The sequence below is a fragment of the Scyliorhinus torazame genome, chromosome 2, assembly GCF_047496885.1.
Source record: "Scyliorhinus torazame isolate Kashiwa2021f chromosome 2, sScyTor2.1, whole genome shotgun sequence".
In the NCBI taxonomy this organism is placed as follows: Eukaryota; Metazoa; Chordata; class Chondrichthyes; order Carcharhiniformes; family Scyliorhinidae; genus Scyliorhinus; species Scyliorhinus torazame.
In genome coordinates this window covers 69,209,776-69,215,775 of record NC_092708.1, presented here as the reverse complement: position 1 = coordinate 69,215,775, position 6,000 = coordinate 69,209,776, and the positions used below count along the sequence as shown (strand labels likewise).

At 37.3% G+C, this 6,000-nt stretch overlaps 1 protein-coding gene across 2 annotated transcripts in view; it reads left to right on the top strand.

Annotated features, from left to right (window-relative positions):
• Nucleotides 1-220: 220 nt before the first annotated feature.
• thsd7ba (thrombospondin, type I, domain containing 7Ba) overlaps nt 221-6,000 on the top strand; it is a 1,603,431-nt gene continuing 1,597,651 nt past the window's right edge. Inside the window, exon 1 of one of the 2 annotated variants that reach the window (XM_072472193.1) lies at nt 221-559. The gene's annotated coding sequence lies outside the window, so the exon portion shown is untranslated. Of the gene's footprint in view, nt 560-4,904; nt 4,971-6,000 lie in introns of those variants that run through there. The other variant, XM_072472199.1, reaches the window with a different exon arrangement.

Here is a 6,000-nt window from a genome sequence, read left to right as displayed (position 1 = left end):
TTAAGTAGCCACAATTGTAGTTGAAGAGTTAATTTAGGAACAAAGAAAACAATTGATTGCACTAAATTGTTCTTGCTAACGGGCATAAACATAATTAAGGTGAGTAAGGTAGGAAGAAACTTTGCCAGATTTAATAGAACTGTCCAGTAGCTGCTGCTTTCGATTACAGAGCATTCCTTTTATTCAGTCATGTGCCTGCAAACACAGCTACCCTGTTATGGAACGGAGTACGGAAACACTAATTTTAGAATGCAGAATAGCACTCAGAAGGGTGCGGAGAAACTACAGCTCCTTTGAGAAACAAAGTGACAGATTGGTACATTTGTGTCACAATTGAAAGTAATTAGTTAAGGTTTGAGGAAAGACTTCATTGCCGGGGCTTCCGTCGATCATAAAATTCAGCCAATGGGGTTGCATTGTGTAGCAGCTGTTCTTAGACAGTGCAATTCCACCTCTAGAGCACAGTCTTAGTCTTGTATATAAAATGGGTGGTAGTATCACACATGCAGCTTTACAGTGCTGGTAAGCAGTTCAAATACGATTTGGGTCTTTCATCCTGGTAAGTGATGTTATTCTCTGTACTTGCACGATTTCTATTTTGCAGAATCAATATCAATATCAATAATGCTTCATCATTGGGAGTTATTTTCCTAAGGAAGAATTGTGTGCATTAAAGTGTTTCTTCTAAGTTCAAATGCATCTTTTAGAGCATTGTAACTAATAAATTGTTTTCACAGTGTGTCCATTGTCATGGGATGATGTGATTTTAATTTAAGCATGCTGTAAGTGAGCACAGTGCAGTCACATTTTAGATTGCAAATATTTAAAATCAAAGACTTCTTTTTTGTTGTTGTTTTTCATTTTCTCATTTTTGTTGGCTGCAAAATCTGAGTTCATGGCTGGTTGTGTTATTGAGAGTATCCCAACAGATCAAAACGGAATTTAATTCATGGATTGTTTTATTGCAGTTTATAGTTTAAAAAAAACACTTTGAGGTTTCTTCTGCTGTAGAAGACAGTAAAATTCTAGGATCTTGTCTGATCAAAACAAGAGTGCTCTGGGACTGTAGAGATAGCTGAATGGAACCTTTAGGGAGTCTTGCATCTTTTTTTGTTTTGTAGTGTAACACTTATTAAGAGATTTTCTTCATTGAAAGCAGAAATCGATCTTTTGATGGAAGACAATTACAGTTTTTATGCTGTGGCTTCCTGAATATTCAGTTTTCCAGAATTAAATTAATAAAACATTGGATAACACAGGTGAATTACTTATTACATCTCTAGTTCCTAGACATTTGCTGGGAATAACCCTTCTCTCTTCCCCCCCATCCCCTCCACCCAGAATTTTATCTAGTGTTTTTATGTATGGGCTGCAAGTACCACCACTAAGAGGCATCAGAAGTCTTTCTGATTAAGACCTTTTCAACATGTCCACTGAAAAAGTGATGAATCCGACAAGCTGCCTGTGTGAAACAGTACATTTACAAGCACATGCTGTGCTAGAGAAGAAACTGCATTTTCCCTTTAACAATGTCAAGTGCATTGCTGATAAAATAATTCTTAACGGTTTACTCTTGTGCATATGTAGTCTGAGGTTAAACAGCCTTTCCAGCTCATCAGCTGCTGCTGTCCATTGTATTACTTCTGGATCAATGAATGCTTTGAGGAACATTCTCAGTCTTGTAAAAGGGTTGTTTCTGAGATTAGTTATCATCAGAATGCACAAAATATGTGACACGAGAAATCAGCATTTTTATATTCTCTGGGTCAGATCATGTTTTTATCACAGTGCCTAATAAAGGATCTGTTTAGTTTCGCTTACAAATGATTTCAAGACAGTGAGGAAGGTCTGCCTGGAGAGGAGAATATGCTTCACATTCATTTCATTTTGATTATACTATTACAAAATAATTTCAACATGACAACATGCTTGTCATAAAGGGTAACATTTTCAACAAAAACTTGGAGTAAATTACCATGCAGGCAGTCTAAGTGAAAAGATAATGGTTAAATTTAGGCTGTTTTTTGTAAAATGGGAAGGAGTCACCTGTTTGCGAAATGAGTTTCCAAAACTTAGTTCCAAAGAGATATTTCCCCAGTACAACGAAATGCATTTTGTATTTATCATGTTGCCAGGTTTCCGAATAAATTCAACAACATAGCCTGATCACGGCACGGTAGCTCAGTGGTTAGTACAGTTGCTTCACAGCTCCAGGGTCCTTGGTTCGATTCACGGCTGTCTGTGCGGAGTCTGCACGTTTTCTGTGTGGGTTTCCTCCGGGTGCTCCGGTTTCCTCCCGCATTCCAAAGATGTGCAGGTTAGGTGGATTGGCCATTCAAAATTGCCCTTAATGTCCAAACAAAAGGTTAGGTGGGTTACTGGGTTATTGGATAGGATGGAGATGTGGGCTCAGGTAGGGTGTTCTTTCCAAGAGCTGCTGCAGACTCGATGGGCCAAATGGCCTCCTTCTGCACTATAAATTCTATGATTCTACGATCATACACCTGGTGCAAAAAGATGATATATGTTATGTTGCAGGGTACAGCGAAAATGACTCTCTGATATCGTAAAGCAAATTTTCCTCTACTATATAATTTCTAATTTTAAAAAATTTTGAACTTGCATTGACATAATTCAAAAGTACGATTAGTGATAATCCACTATATATACATCAGGAATATATGTTGATGTTTAATATGTTTCCACTTTGTGTTTACGGCATGTAAATGTATTTCTAAAAGGAAACGACAGTATTAACTGCGCCAGCATGTTGTGTAAAATCTGGGATGAACAGCGGGCAATTATAGCAGCCATATAAAGAATCATTCCTCCCCATATGTCACTTGTGTATATTTTTAGGCATCCGATTAAATATTGGTATCATTCATAATTAATATTTCCTGCCTTCCCAAATACAGCCATGGAGATGGTGTTTAAATTATGCTTGTTTCACAAAGTTTATAAAACTTCTTAATATATTTTAAGGGGGTGTGTATGGGGACAGTGAAACACTTTTCCTGTTAACTTAAAAATATGAAAAAATGAGAGCTACAATAACAGGCCCCACAAATCAGGAAATATATTGCTTTATTTTATTTATTTATTTTTTTAAAATTTAGAGTACTCAATTCATTTTTCCAATTTAAGGGGCAATTTAGCGTGGCCAATCCACCTACCCTGCACATCTTTGGGTTGTGGGGGCGAAACCCACACAAACACAGGGAGAATGTGCAAACTCCACACGGACAGTGACCCAGAGCCCGGATCGAACCTGGGACCTCGGTGCCGTGAGGCAGCAATGCTAACCACTGCGCCACCATGCTGCCCATATATTGCTTTATTAAATTGTGACAAAACAAGTCCATTCAATGTAGACCACCTCCAAAAAAAAATGATTGGGCTAAAATTGACCCGAGACTCCCATTGAAGTTGATGCAAAAGTAAAGCAAGATATTTTAAGTTTGTGCCACTACCCAAGATCAGTTTCATCCCAATACAGTGGCATATAATCCAGTTACATAAAGCAGGAAATTAACTGTGAAGCAAATGTGGGATCTGTATTGGTTCGCTTTGCATTTTTCAACTTTCTCCATATTCAATATAACATTTATTGTTAAAATCACCATCTAACACTTGATAACAAACAATGGAAAGACGCGCGGACTTTACAGAAGCATTAACTGTCAAAATGCAGGAGTTCCCACAAACTAATCTTTTCAATCTTGCAAACCATTAACTCAGAGAAATTCGGAATCTGCCCAGGCACTGTTTGACACTAGTTCGATACAATAACAATGGTCTACCTATCAGTCTGTGCACTCTGACAACACTCATCAGCAGCACAGGTATGCAATACAAGTTAATACCTCTGTAGGGGATCAGTTTTCTTAGCTTCAGAAATCATATGATCTTTCGAACCTTGATTGCACATTCAAATTTTGCATTTTTATTTTTAACATCACTTTTAATTCAGCTCAAAGTAATTATGCGACAGGATATCATACAAAATACACTCAGGACATTCTGAGATATTGCCAAATCTTTCCCAACATCTTATAACCACAATATTGTTGTAACACTGTGCAGGAAGACTTTAACTTGCATTGTACATTTCTTAAGAATCTTTAGCATGCAACATAATTCCATTTTGTATTGTAAGTTGAAGTCATGTTCAGCCCTCTTTGGTGGAATCCGGGTGTTTCAACAGTGTTAATGCGATGTGACCTTCCTCTTTGTTCATGGATATTTTCCCAAAACATTGAAAAGGTGATGAGATTGGAAACTGCTGCCTATAATCATGCTTTGCTGCTGGAGATGCATACAAACTCCTCTGCACTGCAGCTGATTCCCTGCCTATTGAATTATGCAGTCGGAGCTGGTCAAATAACAGTGCTGCCTTCACACTGTTACCTATTAGCAGCAGAATGTCTAAGGCAGCTCATCTGTTCCAGAAAGAAAAATAATAGCTAAATGTGGCCAAACGAATCTCTTGATTTTATATATAGAGATTTAGTTGATCTCCAATATTATCTACAATCTATTTCAGTTTATATGAATGAAATCTCAAATTGACAAATACAGCTTGAAGTACAGTGCAACTAAAAACCATCTGAAGGGGAGCTATTGGCTTAGTATTCAGAATATCCAGATTCACGATACTTGCATGTTGCCTAAGTAAATACATGTTTAATGATATTCCGGTCAGAACAGAATAGCGAAACGCAGACATCCAATTAGAGGCCAGGCTAATAAAATGCAAACCCATTGGGGGAGTGCTTACAATTTGAGAGCAACGTGAAGCTGAGTTGCTCACTTTTGTTTGCAGTTTCTGTTCTCTATTTGCTTGAGAACCAATGGCATTTACAATGCTTTTTTTTTCTGACTCCTGATTATGTGCCCAACCAGCACTGTGCCTAATTCATCTTTCAAGGAAAGCATCAGACTAAAGATGGTCCTGTATGGATATTGCTGTGAGTAGTGTATTGATATTATTGGTATCTTTTCATTAGAAAACTGCAGTTTCTCTATTTGTTTTTGACCACTGAGGGCTTTATATCTCAGAAGAAACATTTTCATTACTTTGGAGTAACAAAGTATTGATTTCCTCCTCTATCGTCTCTCCTTCTGCTGTCTTAACACTTAAGCCTTATTACAATGCTCTTCGCTTAAAACTATTGTTAAAGTGTTGCTGGATGAGGCTCATTAAACAGTATTTTCTTCCATATAATACCTTATGGCTGGCTTAAATAAGTTTCTGACTGATAATTACGGCTTATTAGGTGTTGTAGCTAAACGTTTAATGTGTCAGAAATGAACATCTAATTTCTTCAGGTCACAGTCTAGTCTGTAAACTGAGGATATTTTAATTCCTTTGGGGTAAGAACCTGATGGGCTGAAGCCACTTTATTCTTCCTGTGGGCCGTCATTACTGAATTATTGCTAGTTGGCGCAACAGATGCTCTGTAGGATTCTACTGTTGATTGAACTGTAATGGCCATGACAGCAGGGAAGGTCGGTATGACAGGGATCAATGGATGAGCCAGATGAAATATGTACAGATACTTGATATCTGTACTGCATGATGATTTATGCAACATTGCAGCTGCAAATGTTAATTTTTGCCAAGCTCCAGTAACGGTTCTGTATCTAACCTCTTCCATTTCCATAATCTGGAGAAAGTACATTTTATCAAGTGCAGATTTAACTCTGTAAAGGAAACTAGTTAATTACTCTGTGGTTTATCTTAGTTCTGTGGCAAGTCAATTTGGATCAGTTCCTTATCATCAACTTTTAAACAATCTGGAATCAGAAATTCAGTGAAATTTCATTACTTGTGTGTGCATACAGTTTTGCCGCAAATATGTTCAAATCTAATCAAGCGTATGGGAATAACCTGTCCACAATAAAACTGTATTAATATTTTAAGCTTGTATTGTAGTGCAATATCTATCAGCATACAGTACTCACTAATATACTATCTTCAGTGGAAATGTTATGATT